General features: G+C 42.7%; 1 pseudogene across 1 annotated transcript in view; it reads right to left on the bottom strand.

Annotated features, from left to right (window-relative positions):
• Positions 1-262: 262 nt before the first annotated feature.
• Positions 263-20,129, bottom strand: part of LOC311236195 (cGMP-dependent protein kinase 1-like) — a 935,082-nt pseudogene continuing 915,215 nt past the window's right edge. The window contains exons 6-7 of the transcript in view: positions 611-688; positions 263-361 (exon numbers count right to left, since the gene is read on the bottom strand). The product of the transcript in view is annotated as a cGMP-dependent protein kinase 1-like (transcript). The remainder of the gene's footprint in view (positions 362-610; positions 689-20,129) is intronic.

A 20,129-nucleotide genomic window follows, 5' to 3' on the forward strand; every position in this document is an offset into this window, starting at 1 on the left:
AAAAGAAAAAATTAATTTATTTGTAAATTTTTATTTGCCAAGGTATGGCGAGTGCCATACCTTGCCATACCAGAACGACTCCCCTGCTGAAGGTGTGTGGGGGATAACAAAATGGGAGGGGAGGGGGGGGGGCATACAAACGGGTTGATCAAGTGAGAAGGGTAGACAGAAACTGAGTATTGGGGGACAATAGTACAGTAGGTGTGTGGGGGGGTAACATAATTTCTACCACAGGACTAGAGTTAGGGTTAGGGGTATGATCTTACCCTTGCAGGGCCTTCTCTCCAAACCAGTCTCCCCTGGTCAGCCCCCTTAGGTATACTGGATCCATATTGGCTGGTTCCTCCCGGGTCACATGTACCTGACAGGAAGTACAATTAACATTCATAAATGGAAGGATGGATGGATGTTTGAATGGGTGGATGGATGGATGGATGGATGGGTGGGTGGATGGATAATGTGTGTATGGATGTATGGGTGGATGTACTATGGATGGATGGATGGGTGGGTGGATGGATAATGGGTGTATGGATGTATGGTGGATGGATGGATGGATGGATGGATGGATGGATGGATGGATAGATAGATGGATGAATGGATGAATAGTTACCTCGCCCTTGCTGATGATGAAAAAGGTATCTCCTCTCGCTCCTTGTCTAATGATGTAGTCTCCATCCTCATAATGGGTCTAGACAGAAAAGGTTAGATATCGTTAGCGCTTTGCTTCAAAGCTAGCACCATACAGTAGTTAATCCCTGAGCCATTGGTTCCTGAAAACCAGTCTACATATCAGCCGCAGTCACGTCCCCAGGGGTATATACTGTAATGCCACATATTACCCACAATTTTATTTAACCTTTATTTAACCAGGCAGGTCAATTAAGAAAATGACAAAAGGGCATATCGAAGGGTAACAGGGAAAGGGGACAAAAAATATACAGTATATAAAATAAAATAGAAAAACAAGGACAGACATACATCACATAGTTAAGGGAAAGTTAAGGGAAATAATAACACACCAGACAAACATGAAATTACAAGGTATACAAAACATAAATCAGAAGACAATTTACATTCAGATACATCACTTAAAAGGCTGGGTGACAGTTGTAGTTGTGTGTAACCAACTCTGCAATAGAGTCCTTAAAAATGGTAGGTGGATTCATTTGTTAATTTTCAAGGTCTTTTGCATGTCGTTCCAACTGCTTTGGAAATTGGAAGGAGATCTCGCTCTGCATAACAATGCATAGCAATATACCTGATGCTTAACCTCTTAAACGTTGTGGCATTTTGCCCTCATCTGCCGGCTCCAGGCTGCGTTTTTGCCGATCAACCAATACATTGTTGGAAAGTTTAATTTGCCGCCTTTCGATCGCCACCCTACTCGACCTATTGCGTGCTTCCAGTCTCGGGTTACAAGACCAAACATCCAACGAGCGTCATTTGACAAGCCATTCGGACAAGTGACCACGTCCAGTTTGGTCCAGTCACGTCTGATGGCTAAAATTATTGACCACTTTTGTAGCCAATGAAATTCTGGAGCCAAGGGTATCCCACACGAGGGCTGATTACAATGAGAAAGACAAAGAAGAAGCCGGACAAGTTCTTTGTTTTGACTAGCGCGTCGGAATCAATGGATGAAGTTGGCGACATGTTGTTGGCACAATTTGAAAATGCTCAAACATTTAAGCTAGCTGTACAACAAACTTTTGGCAGTAACATCACCATAGAGGCTGGACGTTAGCTCTCCACGCTCCACAGTAACATAACCATAGAGGCTGGACGTTAGCTCTCCACGCTCCACAGTAACATCACCATATAGGCTGGACGTTAGGTCTCCACGCTCCACAGTAACATCACCATAGAGGCTGGACGTTAGCTCTCCACGCTCCACAGTAACATCACCATAGAGGCTGGACGTTAGCTCTCCACGCTCCACAGTAACATCACCATAGAGGCTGGACGTTAGCTCTCCACGCTCCACAGTAACATCACCATAGAGGCTGGACGTTAGCTCTCCACGCTCCACAGTAACATCACCATAGAGGCTGGACGTTAGCTCTCCGTGCTCCACAGTAACATCACCATAGAGGCTTGACGTTAGCTCTCCGTGCTCCACAGTTACATCACCATAGAGGCTGGACGTTAGCTCTCCGTACTCCACAGTAACATCACCATAGAGGCTGGATGTTAGCTCTCCGCACTCCACAGTAACATCACCATAGAGGCTGGACGTTAGCTCTCCATGCTCCACAGTAACATCACCATAGAGGCTGGACGTTAGCTATCCATGCTCCACAGTACTATCACTATAGAGCAGGGGTCGGGAACCTATGGCTCGCGAGCCGTATATGGCTCTTCTGGTGACAGCATATGGCTCCCAGACATTTTTGAGTAAAACATTTTTTTTTAATTTTTTTTTAATTTTTTTTTAATACTTGTGATATTTCTTAATAATACTGTGTCATTTTAAAGTAAACAGAAATTAGTTTTGAAGATACAGCCAATAGTATCTGTAGCTGAAGATATAGCGAGCAGAGCTGGCGAGGGAACACAAGTGGACAGAAATAAAAAATCTTCAACCTGAAGACCAGCTGATTCTTAAAACTTGGAACGAGCTTCCTGTGACATACCACACAATGCAGCGTGAGTATTGCCGTATTGACCATGTTTGGCTCTACATATGCATGTGGGCAGTCATTCTCGCATATGAGGAACATTAAGACCAACCTACGCTCACGTTTAACTGATGGAAGCCTCAACGCCTGCATGAAGCTCAATCTCACCACGTATGAACCAGATTACAAGGCCATCAGCAAAACCATGCAGCACCAGAAGTCGCATTAAAAGTAAGACATATTTAATTTATTATACGTTAAAAATACTATATGGCTCTCAATGAAATATATTTAGAAATATTTGGCTTTTATGGCTCTCCCAGTCAAAAAGGTTCCTGACCCCTGCCATAGAGGCTGGACGTTAGCTCTCTGTGCTACACAGTAACATCACCATAGAGGCTGGACGTTAGCTCTCCGCGCTCCACAGTAACATCACCATAGAGGCTGGACGTTAGCTCTCCGTGCTCCACAGTAACATCACCATAGAGGCTGGACATTAGCTCTCCGTGCTCCACAGCTTCCAGTTGTTGTCTTCCTGCAACAACTCATGCCTTGCAGGATTTCAAGATATCTGTTTCAGTTAGGTGGTAACCAAATTCTTTTTTAAACGAGCACCCTTAAAAACCACTCAAGTTCAGTTGAAATGGCGAGTACTCGAGTAATGGATTACTCATGCCAATCCCTAATAGGGAGTAGATGGCAATGTGATTGGCAACTGCCACACGACAAAGGGTTGACCCTTTCACATTCACACTACAGAAGGTTAAGCCTTTCACTACCACACTACGGACGGTTAACTTTTCTGTCTTTCTCTCCATCTTTCCAACTTCACATAAACACAGTTAGACTAGGGCTGGGCGATATGGCCTAAATATGATATCACGATATTTTCTGACCTTTCGGCGATACACGATACACATCACGATGTTTTTCTTTTTTACCCCAAACAATTCATTATGAGGCTTACCAAGACAGTATTTGATTTTGCAAGCTAACATTAAAGACAAAATAAAAGACCCATGCATTTAGCATTTTTATATTATATATTAGATTTAGATTATTAGATTATATATTGCATATATTTAGCAATGAGATATTATATGATTTAGATATGAAATATGATGAATTGAAAATGGGGGACCCTGATGTAAACAAGACTAAAGTCTTTCTCTGGTCTGCATCCCCTTAACAATTGTATGTATTGAGCTGTACTGTACCCATTCTGCAATATGTTAATAAAGTTTTAAATCAATCAATCAATAGCATTTTAATGAAACTACTGTATATATGTATGTCTCTAAATGTTTTGATGAATTGAAAATGGAGGACCCTTATGTAAAAAAGTCGAAAGTCTTTTTCTGGTCTTCATCCTCCTGTACTGTATTGTACCCATTCTGCAACCCTTTAACAAAGTCTTCACTCATTCATTCTGACGGAAACATATAATTTTGATTGACAGTCGAGTCTGCCAATTACGTCACAGCGCTTGCACCCGCCCTGCTGTTCTTAGCACCAATCGGCAAGCTCCTAGTTTTTTACTTCCTGAATGTCCTGTGGCTGAACAACGTCAACAAAGCTACTATCGTTAGCTCCCCGCGGCCGTCGAGTAGGAGACCAGTGCTCAACAGGATGACTAAATGAGGCATAATGATTTTACTACAACGAATGTTATAATAAAAGCCTTTCCATACATCTGTCTGATTGAAAACTTTATTAACAGACCGCGGAATGGGCATATCTCAGCACGGGCTGAGATATGAACGAGTAACGTGTGGACAGATTGACGCGACACAATCCTCTTGGGCAAAACATCACGATATCCACGATACGTTGAAAAAGTGTATCGTTAATGAACTGTACCCGATATTTATATAATATCGTCATATCGCCCAGCCCTAAGTTAGACACTGTAGTATTATTTGATAACCATAAATCCTAAAATGTTCCTAAAAGAAAAGGTTTAAGCACAGAAGGTCAGAAGACAGCTGTCCTCTGCAAGTCATAAAAGATCACTAGGTTGTAAAAACCCTCAAAGCTACATTCTGCCTGAAACTTGTGTTCATACAGATAAGAGAAAAGGATGTCTGTTACTTTGGGTTAAGGAACTCAGTAACTAATCATTAAGTCATGTGCAAAATGAATGGATCATGTGTTTAGTCTTATAGAAACAGTCAAAGTGTAACAGTTGGAGATCAAATATACTGGTAAAAACTAGAGTGACTTAGTTCATAGATTGTGTGTGTTTACAGAGACCTTGTGCTCACAACAAGAGGTGGATTTGCATACAAGTGTTGGCAACATCTGTGTTATCTGTTACACTGCCCCTGTGAGCACTACATGTTGAGACAGATGCAGAGGAGGAGCGAAGCGTCATTATTTCAGTAACCCATACTTTCAAATGTCTGCTTCTGTACTCAAATTTGCTTAAAATGAATTGCAAATATTTCGGCTATATTGTGGTAATAATCCTGAAGCGAATGATATGAAAAATGCTATGGTTATTATAAAGAATCACAAGTTTTGAAATTAAGCCACTTCTAAAACTAAATTGGAAAATACTCAAAGTGCTGAATACTAACTGTATAAAATAGATAGTGATTTAAGTTAAAAGAATATTATTAGAAACTATAGAAGTGGACTTAATGATAAAACTACTGTGATTCTCATTTAGCATCAAGAGAAACTATTCAAAAATTATATGTCTGTGTTCAGAAAATCAATCTCAAATCAATTAGATATATCTTGAAGCTTAAATACTAAAAGGTATTAAGTTTAGTTTAGGCAATTCAACTCTCTGACTTAAAAAAAGGCGTAAGTAAGTTGGTCTGCTTAAGGGCCACCTCCTTTTCAAATACACTGTGAATGCTTGCGATTGGGTGAAATCAGGTGTGGGAGGTCACTTGGTGACGTCACGCCGGGGCTTCTCTCTCATGGATAAAATGGGGAGGTGGAAGGACACACAAAAACGGAACAGACACAAGAACACACCTCTCCATTCACAGAGAGGACGGCAAGCAGAGGAACACAGAGAAGGAGCTTTTTGGAACGAGAACAGAACCTCTTTGTTTGTCACCAGACAAACAAAGACAATCCACAACTCAACGACGAAGACCATTCTTTTTAACTGCTTTCTTAGACTAATATTAATGGCAAGCGGCTTAGTGCTTTTGGTACATTAATATTATAGCACACTTTATTTTAATTGAACCAGAATCATTGTTCACTTGTTACTTTGAATTAAAAACAGATGCTGATACAACTTCTCCTCTTCATTCTCCTGCTTTTGCTGCCGTCGAACAAGGCCATTTCCTGGCCTTTTGAAAGTACAAGGGAATTGGTACCGGACAACACACAACGCAGAGTAGATTTAAGCTGGTTCTGTATATCAGAACAGAACCATAGACCCCTTGTTACTTCAACACTCACGCATCTGATATAAATGGTTGAACTGTGCCATGTAGAGTTGTGTGAGCAAAGCTGTCAGCAGTGTGTGTATGTGTGTGTGTGTGTCTCTGTGTGTGTGTGTGTGTGTGTGTGTGTGTGTGTGTGTGTGTGTGTGTGTGTGTGTGTGTGTGTGTGTGTGTGTGTGTGTGTGTGTGTGTGTGTGTGTGTGTGTGTGTGTGTGTGTGTGTGTGTGCGCGCACCATATCAACACACCGATGAGCATGTCACAGTGAGAAGTATGTCTACTTCTAGGCATCTGACACATACGTAGATATGTGTGTGTGTGTGTGTGTGTGTGTGTGTGTGTGTGTGTGTGTGTGTGTGTGTGTGTGTGTGTGTGTGTGTGTGTGTGTGTGTGTGTGTGTTTGTGTGTGTGTCTGTGTGTGTGTCTCTGTATGAATGTATCCAGATGTCTGTCTGTATAAATAGACGTCATTCTCAAGGTCTTCACAGAGACCGGTGGATACACTCCACGTCCATGTTCAGAATTCATATATGTTATTCCTATGGTCTAAGAAGACAGTACACAAATGTTAGTGAACATGAACAACTAAATCCAAACACTAGAATCCAAACAACTCTCTCCCGAACACCCAGGGGAGTGTATGCATGTACTGTATGTTTCAGAACTGAACTGAACAGTAGAATAAGAATAAGGCTCATTTAGGTATAAAAAATAAAACACAAATTATGTGGGTCCACATAATCAGTCTCCCATTCAGTGGAGCAGCTCTAGATGTTATTATACCTGATGACATCACATGCTTGAGTCTAATTGATCTGGTTTCTGGCTTTGAGAGAGAGAGAGAGTAGCTCATGTTTATACTAATTGATTGAATTTAGGCCAATTAACCTGCCCTAGCCATATTTTCAGAAAATTCACCTAAAAGTACATACCTAAGTAAATGGAAGATTGCTCCACTTCTACAAGGACCACTGCTGGCGGGACAAAACCTCTTAACTAATTTTTTTTTATCAACTCAAGTAGATCATCCTCCATGTGTGTGTGGTTTTACAAAGTCTACACAATGGGAAAGCATTAAACCAATCATCTGTCTAAACCTCGTAACTCTATTCGCCCTCAAATCTGTGTTCGTTTTTTTCATCTGCTGAAAAGTTGGGTTTTTGGAGTTAGGAGGTTTTGTCCCGCCAGCAGCGACATGCTATTGGTATCTAGGGACATCTATGGACCTCAGGGAATGTATTCCCAGTGTCAGAAATATTGTGTCTGTTACTATGCTTGAGTAAATTGTAATGAACCAAAAGAGAATATCAATTATTATTTATAAAAAAAAAACATCTTTGACAGTGAATAACACCATGCTAAAATTGACCAGACATGAAACATTTGTGTATTCAGCACCTTCTTGAGATCACGTGTACAAAATATAAAGCAAATGAATAAAGGGCAGATTATTTACAGGGGTTTTTGTAGATACAGTATGAATTTTGCCAATCCGGACAACATGCCATTTTAAATATGAATATAGAATATATAATATCGGGCATATAAATTACCTTATTATGGCCAAGTCATACATCTATGGATCGGGCCAATCTCCTCTTTCCAATGGCAGAGTTAAATCTGGATTTAGTACCACCAGTCGCCCATAACAGGGCAGCAAAGACTGTGAATGAAATATACTGTAAGTACTTGACTTACTTGACTTAAGCCTTTGCACTCCCTGCGGAGCATAGGCCACTGACGATTTCTTTCCATGTTGCACGGTTTTTGGCCTCCCGAACGATGTTGTGCCATCCCAGTCCAGCCTCTTTCATTTCCCCTTCCCAAGAACGGCGCCAGGTGTTTCGAGGCCTGCCGCGTTTCCTCTTTCCAGGTGGGTTCCATCGTAGGGCTTGCCGGGTGATGTTTGTGTCTTCCTTTCTCAGGGTATGGCCTATCCACATCCACTTTCTCTTCTTTATTTCTTCTGGCGGGGGTAGTTGTTTTGTGCGCTCCCACAGGTCCAGATTTGTAATGACATTTGGCCATCTCACTCTTAGAATGCGGCGGAGGTAGGAATTTATGAAGGACTGTACTTTCTGATTCAGCCCTACGGTTGTCTTCCAGGTCTCCGAGCCATACAGGAGGACTGATTTAACATTGGAGTTAAAGATCCTCAGCTTTGTGTTGGTTTTTATTTCGTGAGACCTCCATACTCGACCAAGTAGGTTGTATGCCGTTCTTGCTTTTCCGATTCGCACTCTGATGTCTTCTTCTGTGCCACCCGCTGTATCTACTACGCTCCCAAGGTACGTAAAGGAGTTAGTTTCTTCGATGGCCTCTCCCTCTAGTTCAATGTTTTGCTGGCACTTTGTGTTGATTTTCATAATCTTGGTTTTTACCCTATTGATCTTCATTCCTAGAGTTGAGGCTGTTTCCTTTAGTTTGTTGGTCTTTTGTTGCATTTGCTGGTGACTGTGTGATAAGAGAGCTAGGTCATCTGCAAAATCGAGGTCTTCAAGCTGGTGTATCAGTGTCCACTGGATGCCGTTTCTGGCTCCTTCTGTTGTCTTCTTCATGGTCCAATCAATGGCCAGCAGGAACAAGAAGGGGGACAGCAGGCAGCCTTGTCTCACTCCGGTCTTTATCTCGAACGGGTTTGAGGGCTCCCCTCTGTGCAGTACCCTACTTGTCATCCCGTCATATGATCCTCTGATGATGTTGATGTACTTCGGTGGGATTCCATAGTGCTCCATCAGGTGCCACATCCTATCTAGACTGTCAAAGGCCTGTTCGAAATCGATGAAGTTGATGTATAAAAAGCTGTTCCATTCCAGGGACTGTTCGATGATGATCCTCAGTGTGGCGATCTGGTCTATGCATGACCTTTCTTTCCGGAATCCTGCTTGATGGTCTCTGAGGAGCATGTCAACGGCAGTCTTCATCCTATCTAGAATTATCCGGTTGAAGACTTTGCTGGCGGTTGAAAGTAGCATGATCCCCCGGTAGTTCTTGCATAGTGCAAGGTCCCCTTTCTTTGGTATCTTCACTATGTAGCCTTCTTTCCAATCTTTGGGTATCCTTTCTTCTTGCCAAATTTTCCTCATGAGGGGATGGAGTGCTTTGATGCTTGTAGTGATGTCGGTCTTGAATGCTTCACTCGGAATGGTGTCTGGTCCTGCTGCTTTCCCATCTCTCAATTGTGATATTGCTTTCCTAGTTTCTTCTTTTGTTGGGGGGGACATTTTCAGTGGGCGTGTGTCTGTTGCTGCTTGTATATCTGCTGGGATGCTCGCTGGTGCTCTGTTGAGCAGCTCTGTGAAATGTTCTACCCATCTCCTTGTTTGTTCTTCCTTTGTGGATAGTGTGTTTCCTGCCTTGTCTTTTATGGGCTTCTCTGATCTCATCCTTCTCCCAGAGAGCTTCCTGGTGATGTTGTATACCTCTCTCATGTTTCTCTGTCCCGCTGCTTCTTCTGCTTGTGTAGCAAGCTCTTCATAGTAGCATCTCTTGTCCGCCCTGACCTTTTTCTTTATTTCTTTATGTATCCTGTTGTATTCCTTTGTGTGCTTCTCCTTGGCTGCTCTCGTCCTGGCATTGTTGAGGTGGTCCTTTGCCTTTTTCCTCTCCTCCACGCTGTCCAATGTTCTTTGGGTGATCCACATTTTGTTTTCTTTCTTTCTTCTTCCCAGACTTTCCTCGCAGGTTGTTTACCACACGTTTTTGATCTTCTCCCAGCTTTCGTCGATTTCTTATTCCCCACTGCCCATTTCAGCCAGGGCCTGGAACTTGTTCCTCAGTGTGATCTGGAAGTGCTTCTGGTGTAGTTTTTCTTCCAGTTTATTGGTGTCATACTTTGTTATTCTGTTTCCTGGGGTCCCCCTTTTCAGCTTCAGTTGTACCTTTGCTATGACTAAGTGGTGGTCTGATCCCACATCTGCACCTCTCTTTGTTCGCACATCGAGCAAAGATCGTCTGAATTGCTTCCTGATGCATATGTGATCGATTTGGTTGCATGTTTTCAGATCAGGGGACACCCATGTGGTCTTGTGAGTTTCTTTATGTGGGAAAAAGGTTCCGCCAATTAAGTTCAAGTTTCTTCAAGTTTCTTTAATAGTTGTCATACAGAAGTACAAAATACTTTCATACAAAATGCTTCTTACTGTTACGCTCCAGAGACTGTGCTAGACAAGATCGTATCAAATAACATAGTATAGCATGTAATTTAGAAGAAGAAAATGAGGTCACAGTGTTCGGTATAGACATATGTACAATGTTCTGAGTTACCATATAATATACAATACTATGCAGTGTACTAATGTACAGTACTATATAGTGCAAAGCAGAAATGGGATGAGGTACAATTTAGGTACAATTTACAGTAAGGTGTACGAGTTGTAGTGCAATCCTTCATCAATAAATATAAAGTGTGGGGAGTGGGTGCTACAGTGTGTTTGTTTAAAGTGGGTGTGTGCTATAAAGTGTGTGGAGTGGGTGCTACAGTGTGTTTGTTTAAAGTGAGTGTGTGCGTGTGGATGTGTGTGCTATGTGCGTTTGGTGGTTGTTGTTGTGTAGTGTTCATTGTTCGTTTAGCAGCCTGATGGCCTGGGGATAGAAGCTTCTTCTGGGCCTGATCTCTCGAAATGGAAAATATGACGTCTGCTAGCCAAAGCCTCTGGGAAGCTAGGAGATCGAATGTCCTCCCAACCAGGAAACCTACAAAGATAGGAACATGGAACGTGCGCACCATGTACGAAGCAGGGAAAGCTGACAACATCGCAAAGGAGATGCAAAGTTACAGCTTACACATACTAGGTTTAAATGAAACAAGATGGATAGGTTCAGGAGAGAGCAGATTAGCATCCGGAAAACAGATACTGTACTCTGGACATGAAGAAGAAGGCGCCCCACACACGCAGGGGGTAGGCATCATGCTCTCAACACAGGCGGAGAAGGCTCTCATTGGATGGGAACCAGTCTCCTCTAGACTCATCACAGCAAAGTTCAGAACGTCTCATCCAAGAATCACACTCAGGATCATTGTGGCATACGCACCAACCAACGATGCCACTGTAAGTACAGTTACTTTTTTATAATATAAATAGCTCCGCCACTTTTCATCAGATTTTCTAGACGTTCACAGAAAGGTAAAGAAACAAACTACGTTCTATTTTATGGCAATACCGTTCTGCAGAGTGGGTCAACAACACACACGCACGCACGCACCGCAAGCATGCACACACGCACGCACGCATGCACGCACGCATGCACGCTCGCACCCACGCACGCACACACGCACGCACGCACGCACGCACGCACGCACGCACACACACACACACACACACACACACACACACACACACACACACACACACACACACACACACACACACACACACACACACACACACACACACACACACACACACACACACACACACACACACACACACACACACACACACACACACACACACACACACACACACACACACACACACACAGAACCCAGCTGCAAACAGGCACTAAACATCTCTACAGGCACACAAACACAGAACCCAACTACACACACAATGACTCTCATTGTCTCTCCACACAAAGTCAAATCCCCGCCCACATACACAGACTCATTCTCTCTCCCTATGTTTTGGGCTTCATGTTTATTCCTAGGAATGCACAGCTATTCAGTCAGCCAGGCGGCACGTCCGAAAGCCATTTCAAAGACGTGTCAGACAGCAGGTAATTCAAACGCACATAAACCTCTTTTGTAGTGCCAACCATTGTTATTCACTGCTTTAAATTGAGGTAAACTGCATATGTCAGTGGGGTTGTCTGTCCATGATTGCCTGCCTGTTTGTCTGTCGCTCCTCATGGGTGCCTAACCATCTGTCTGTCTGTCTGTCTGTCTGTCTGTCTGTCTGTCTGTCTGTCTGTCTGTCTGTCTGTCTGTCTGTCTGTCTGTCTGTCTGTCTGTCTGTCTGTCTGTCTGTCTGTCTGTCTGTCTGTCTGTCTGTCTGTCTGTCTGTCTGTCTGTCTGTCTGTCTGTCTGTCTGTCTGTCTTTCTGTCTGTCTGTCTGTCTGTCTGTCTGTCTGTCTGTCTGTCTGTCTGTCTGTCTGTCTGTCTGTCTGTCTGTCTGTCTGTCTGTCTGTCTGTCTGTCTGTCTGTCTGTCTGTCTGTCTGTCTGTCTGTCTGTCTGTCTGTCTGTCTGTCTGTCTGTCTGTCTGTCTGTCTGTCTGTCTGTCTGTCTGTCTGTCTGTCTGTCTGTCTGTCTGTCTGTCTGTCTGTCTGTCTGTCTGTCTGTCTGTCTGTCTGTCTGTCTGTCTGTCTGTCTGTCTGTCTGTCTGTCTGTCTGTCTGTCTGTCTGTCTGTCTGTCTGTCTGTCTGTCTGTCTGTCTGTCTGTCTGTCTGTCTGTCTGTCTGTCTGTCTGTCTGTCTGTCTGTCTGTCTGTCTGTCTGTCTGTCTGTCTGTCTGTCTGTCTGTCTGTCTGTCTGTCTGTCTGTCTCTCTAAGAAGTATTGGTGAGTGAGGCGAAAAATACATAACTTCTATCTGTAACATGTAACATGACGTCTATCTGTAACATGACTTATTCTGTAACAAAACTTCTATCTGTAACATAACTTCTATCTGTATCATGACTTCTATCTGTAACATGACTTCTATCTGTATCTGTAACATGACTTCTATCTGTAACATGACGTCTATCTGTATCTGTAACATGACTTCTATCTGTAACATGACCTCTATCTGTAACATGACTTCTATCTGTAACATGACGTCTATCTGTAACATGACGTCTATCTGTAACATAACTTCTATCTGTATCTGTAACATGACTTCTATCTGTATCTGTAACATGACTTCTATCTGTATCTGTAACATGACGTCTATATGTAACATGATTATATCTGTATCTGTAACATGACTTTTATCTGTAACATGACTTCTATCTGTAACATGACTTCTATCTGTAATATGACTTCTATCTGTAACATGACTTCTATCTGTAACATGATGACTATCTGTAACATGACTTCTATCTGTAACATGACTTCTATCTGTAACATGATGACTATCTGTAACATGACTTCTATCTGTAGATCTTTTAGAACAAAGAAACACACTCACAGTCTCATTGGGTTGTGATATGAGAGAAGTCCTATTCGACTACTATAAGACACTAACAGTCCTATTGGACTGTCCTATAAGACACTAACAGTCCTATTGGACTGTCCTATAAGACACTAACAGTCCTATTGGACTGTCCTATAATACATTAACAGTCCTATTGGACTGTACTATAAGACACTAACAGTCCTATTGGACTGTCCTATAAGACACTAACAGTCCTATAAGACACTAACAGTCATATAAGACACTAACAGTCCTATTGGACTGTCCTATAAGACACTACCAGTCATATTGGACTGCCCCATAAGACACAAAAAGTCCTATTGGACTGTCCTATAAGACACCAACAGTCCTATAAGACACTAACAGCCCTATCGGACTGTCCTATAAGACACCAACAGTCCTATAAGACACTAACAGCCCTATTGGACTGTCCTATAAGACACCAACAGTCCTATAAGACACTAACAGCCCTATTGGACTGTCATATAAGACACTAACATTCCTATAAGACACTAACAGTCCTATAAGACACTAACAGTCCTATTGGACTGTCCTATAAGACACTAACAGTCATATTGGACTGCCCTATAAGACACTAACAGTCATATTAGACTACTATAAGACCTTAACAGTCCTATAAGACACCAACAGTCCTATTGGACTGTACTATAATACATTAACAATCCTATTGGATAGTCCTATAAGCCACTAACAATCCTATTGGAATGTCCAATGTGCGTTTGATTATATATATATTTTTTTTACCTCTTAAAACACTTTGAGTGCCACTCACGGCTTTTCTCGGGTTTACGCCCCGACCGTTGAATGCCACGGTCACGAGTATTCTCGGGTATTTTTTTATTTTTTTTTATTAGCGATCTGAAATCATATTGCATCACGCGAGCCTACCGTTGGAGATCCAGGGACTGCCGGCGCTCAGATGTGAAAAAAGCGCCCCCTATCGTCTCCCAGATGGTAAATCACCCTTTTGGAATGGACTCAATGAAAGTGAATGGGAGAACGGATTTCTGCCATTTTACTTCTCACTGATGCAGCCGGGGTCTACCAGAGTTCATTCTGGAGCCTCTGAGCCGCGCGGATCAATACATTTATTGATTTTTTCGAATGGCGATCGGAAATTGGAATAAACCATTTGGATACCATCTGACCTCAGGTAAGGAATCTATGTTATCAGTGTTAGGATAATCAGACTCGTTTTCACAGAGATATAAGCGTTTATGTGATATGTGATATGGCTGTTTTGACTGTAAAAGCCATGAGGAAATAAGAGCAGCGATTATCAGCGCACGGCACGAGCGTGCATGCGCACACATACTATCGATCATCTAGCGTTTATTTGAAAACGATTCATAAATAGGCCGACAAATGACAACGTTCTGGAATATTCCAGTAAAAGGCGATTATCATAGGCATGGGTTGTTTTTCCCCGGAAAACGGGTGATTTTCAAAATGCTAACAAACGGAAATGAAGCGATAAAAATACAATCTGCCTTGCCAATGTTGACTGGAAAATGAGTCTTTGATAAGCGACGGGCAGATTAGACACATAGCCATAATTTAAAACATAGATTAGGCGATATTAACGTTAACATTGGCCGTGGATGGTGGCATTCAACGGGGTAAAAAGGAAAACACGGCCGGCACTGAAAGTGTTAAGGATTGGGCAAAAATGGGGCTAGTTTATTATAATTTTTTGACCATTGCATACCCAAAGTAATTTGCGATTTATTATACTTTATACTTATAGCACATATGCATGAGTCTGGTCTCTTCTGAAGTTCCATACACAATAAAGAAAAGTCACTTTGACTGCTAATGAAATAGAGTAACACACTGAAGTAAAAGTGTTGTGTTGGATTGCGATAGGATTGCTATTTTTTCATCTGCATCATTTCATTGAGCTGTAATCAACACAACACAAGGATTCAGTGTCATGACATCACAGGAGGAGATATTCTTTTAAAACAATGTTGTATCCTCTCCTCAGGTTCCGTTTAAAGGAACTATAGTATGCATTTTCATATCCAAATCTCGTCAGTTTCTCATGTGTGTGTGTGCGTGCGTGCGTGCGTGCGTGCGTGCGTGCGTGCGTGCGTGCGTGCGTGCGTGCGTGCGTGAGTCTGGGGAGAGTGTAGACTACCACATGCCTTCTCTGATACATCAAGGGACACCAACTCAACAAGCTGGTGAGGAAGGCTAGCTCTGTGGTGGGAGTCGAGCTGGCCAAACTAGAGGTGGTGGCAGAGAGGAGGATGAGAAGGAAGCTGGCCGCTATCCTGGAGGACATCCCACCCCCTCTATGAGGAGCTAGCCAAGATGAGGAGCACATTCAGCCAAAGACTCATACCCCCCCAATACACCACTAACCGCCTTGAATAGTCCTTCGTACCTGTGGCCATCAGGCTCCACAACTGTGGGCAGCGACTGCTGCCAGGCAGCCAGAGAACTAACGGCAGCAGAACTCGAGAACTACTAGGAATGTCTGACCACTAACTCCTACCACCTAACCTGCACGGACTACAACATATGACGTATATCATGCCAGTTAGGGTACCATGTGTAAACGGCTTACTTTACTTTACTCATAGTATATTCAAATTCTAATTATTTACTGCCGATATTTATTGTAACGTATAATATAACTGATTATTATTATAACTTATATTCAGAGTTAATTATATTGTTTACATTGTTTATTTTCTTTCCTCATATATATATTTTTCTTATATACAGATACCTCCCCCATGCTGCTATGACACCCAAATGTCCCCAAGGGAATCAATAAAGGAATATCTTATCTTATCTAGTCGCCATACCAGACTTTTTTTTTTTTCTTTCTTTTTTTTTTGCATTTTTACAGCTTTTATTGGCCACGCAGGACCGACAGAGGAGAGGGCGAACGGGAGGAGAGGTGGGGAGGACATGTGACAAATAACGACGGGAGCTGGGATCGAACCCGGGTCGGCCGTGTAGGTGCGTGAGGCACTATGGTATGCGCCACGAGGGCGCCCCTCCAGACCAGACTTTCACTAGGAGGTTACTTCGCATAACACACGTGGAGGTTCACACAATCTCCTCCAGATCCCCTCCGTGCTGACAGGCACCCCGACCGACAAGTAGGAGTCGCTATGGCAACGGCCAGGACTAATACCCCACCGGCTTCCCACCCGTGAACCCAGGTCTCTGCAGTGGTAGGCAAGTGCTTAGACCTCTACACTACCCAGACGCCCAGAATTTTGGTCTCTGTTACATTGTTTGATCTCTTCTTCCTCTCTCTCTATTACACTGTTCTGCCTCTTCTTCCTCCTCTCTGTTACACTGTTCTGCCTTTTCTTCCTCCTCCTCTCTGTTACATTGTTCTGTCTCTTCTTCCTCCTCTCTGTTACATTGGTCTGTCTCTTCTTCCTCCTCTCTGTTACACTGTTCTGTCTCTTCTTCCTCCTCTCTGTTACATTGGTCTGTCTCTTGTAATTTTAAAGTATTTTCTTATTCTATCCTCTGCTTTCTCTTAGTATTCTTGTTTTGTCTTTATCTTTCCTTGTCTTTATGTCAGATAGCATCACTGCTTTTATAACTTGATTTTATAATGATCTCTTTGTACTTTTATTCTCATGTAATGTGTCTTTGAGTACCGTGAAAAGCACTATACAAATACAATGTATTATTATTATTAATAATAATAACACTGGTGTCTGGTAGGACATTCCTGGCACACAGGAAGTGATGTGTTTTACTTCACTAGTAGCAAGCAACAGCAGTTTACTTGGAATGAATAGAAGACTAACTCAGTAGTTAGCATTCATTTATAAGATGGAAAGCAAGTCAATACAGTGAAGAATTGCAACAGCAATCACCAATAGATGTGGTCAAAACAAACAAAAATGAAGATCTGGTGGATTACCACTTTAAACAAGGACACACAGAAATTTCTAAAATATTGGACCAAACTGAAAGAAACACATTGAAATGAAAATGTGTTTTATACAAACAAACAAAAAGACTGGCAGGGGTGATAAGAAGAAACTAAAATACTGTCAAATACCCCCCCCCCCCCCACACACACACACAGATAGATAGATATAGAGAGAGGGAGAGAGAGAGAGAGAGAGAGATAGAGAGAGAGAGAGAGAGAGAGAGAGCGAGCGAGAGAGCGAGCGAGAGAGAGAGAGAGAGAGAGAGAGAGAGAGAGAGAGAGAGAGAGAGAGAGAGAAGGAATTGTTGTTATAAAACAATAATAGAAACACATGTTGTCAGACAGAAACTGCATGACTCCAGAGAGAGAACGCACGCACGCACGCACGCACGCACGCACGCACACACACACACACACACACACACACACACACACACACACACACACACACACACACACACACACACACACACACACACACACACACACACACACACACACACACACACACTTACTTGTAAATGCCACAAAATGTAAATTAAGTTCAAATGTAAACGATTTTTTTTGTCAATTGCAACACATCGTTAATGCTATTACATTATACAATATTACATCAAGTTAAGAGTGGTTAGGCGGGGGCGCCCCAGTGGCGAACCACATAACGCGCTGAGTCGCGGCACGGCCGACCCGGGTTCGATTTCCGGACCTGTCGTTATTTGCCGAATGTCTTCCCCCCATTGCGCATTGGCAAACAAATAAAAAAAAACGAGCGAAAATCCGCGAGCCCACCTGGCCGCTGTGTGTATTTGCCATGTCTCGCCCCAGCATCAACGGAGGCACAGTATTTCAATACACATCATACATCCTGTGCAGGTATAATCACTGAGGCCACGTCTGGTCTTTTGTGAGTCAGAGATGCGCAAAGTGCCGCGACGTGCATGCGCGAGCGTGCGTGACAGCTCTGCGCAGGTATATCGTCTGGTCTTTTGTGAGTCAATGTGTACTCAGATATTTGTGATCGACACTGTCTCGTAACTAAAGCACTTCCAGGGGGGGAGGCTTTCCAGGCCAAGCATATAAAGCTGATGATAAAGTTGATTAATTTAACCTGGACACTCGCAATGGATAGGTCGGTTGTCAGAAGCGGCGCGTCACATGCGTGTGTTCCAAATGCTGGCAAGAGAAAGGCAGAATTTAGTAGTAGCGATACCAGAACTACTATGAAACGGAGTAAAATAAGTTATGATCCTAAATACTTATAGGCATATGGATTTACTTGGACTGGCCAAGAAGATGACCCGAGACCACAGTGCGTTTTGTGTTACGAGATCCTTTCTAACGAGAGCTTTAAACCAAGTAAATTACAGCGGCACTTGGAAACTAAGCATCCTGATTTTAAAACGGTGATTTGAAGCCCATCATCTGTAGCCACATAGAAGGGCTCATTGATACATTTTGGAATTATTTCCCCGAAATAAAGAGCACGGACTATTTGAACAACTGGATCCAAGATCCGTTCATTGCACATGGCGCTCGCAACAGGCCTCCCTCTGTCTGAGCAGGAGGCGTTGGTCGATCTTTCGTGTGACTAGCTACTGAAAGTCAAGTTCACTGGACAGGCCCTCGCAAAGTTCTGGATATCAGTCCGGAACAACTACCCAGTGCTGTGTAATGCTGCGCTGAAAAAGCTTGTCCCGTTTGCGTCAACATACCTATGTGAAGCAGGATTCTCGGCTCTGACATTGATACAAAATAAATACAGATCTCGCCTCAGAGTAGAAGCGGATCTGCGACTCTTTCTCAGCACAACGCAGCCACGTATCATGGAACTATGTTCAAATGTACAAGCACACCCTTCCCATTAAGTCTCGTTTTTGTTTATTCTTGAAAAGCGCATGTGAACACATAAGAAATTGCTAAATATGCCTTGATCGTTTTATAAATGTGTATACAGAAACAATTCCGTTTAATAATATTCATTAATTTCATTAATAACATTCTTGTCATTCTTGTAATTCCTACACTACACCGTTACAATGATATATAAAATATCATATTATATTATATACCCATTCAATATGCACATGATAGAAAATATTATATGCCATATAATATTTTCTGTCATGTGCATATTGAATCGGTATTATTAATCTACTATTACTACTAATACTAGCCGAGAGTAGGTAAAATTTGGGCTGGTAGCTCTCGGCTAGGTGGCAAATTAAAAAGTTCTAGGTGATCTGAGAGTCTGCAGAAGGAGAAAGACATATAGACATTCTGTCTTGTAACTAACGTTACCTCTATCTGCACTGCTCCCATTAACCATGTGGTACAGAGTGGTTATGTACCTGGAGCCTACCTCCCATTTTTTTTTTAAATAAGCCATCACTTGTTCGGATCGGGGATGGTTTTCAGTCTATGTATTATGAATCATGCTATATCATGCTGATATCACAGTCCTGTTTCCTGAGAAAACACCAAATTATCTGAAGCAAAGTGATTAACCTTCTGTAGTGTGGTAGTGAAAGTGTTAACCGTATGTAGTGTGGTAGTCAGTGTGCGATCCATAGCATAATCTTTGGGTGAGCCGCGTCGGGGGGGGGGGGGGGGGGGGGCTGGTGCGCGGCGCGCCTCTCAGCGAAAAAAAACTCAGAGCGTGTTTTTATAGTCACATATTTGTCATGTGTAGGTGGGTTTTCCAGCAAACTCACCACTCTCGCTGCCGTTGAATTCGTAAGGGCTGCTACCACATAGTAGTACTTGGTGGCATCCGCGGTAATATTCCTGAGAGCGAATTGGGCTTCGGCTTGCGCGAACCAAGCGTTGGCACTCTGCGCAGCGATCTGCGTTCTGTTGTTCAGTTGACATGTTCGATATAATCTCCGAAATACGTCCAAGGGTCACAAATGTAGGAATGCAGTAATGATAGCGTAGACGGAGTCGTGTTCCGATGCAAAAACGCTAGTTTATTACGCACTCTACTGTCGCACAAACACTGTCTCTCTTTAACTACGTCATCCCCCGCTAAGGGTCATGGGAGATGTAGTAAACACC

The sequence above is a fragment of the Notolepis coatsorum genome, assembly GCF_963971535.1.
Source record: "Notolepis coatsorum genome assembly, chromosome: 10".
Classification (NCBI taxonomy): Eukaryota; Metazoa; Chordata; class Actinopteri; order Aulopiformes; family Paralepididae; genus Notolepis; species Notolepis coatsorum.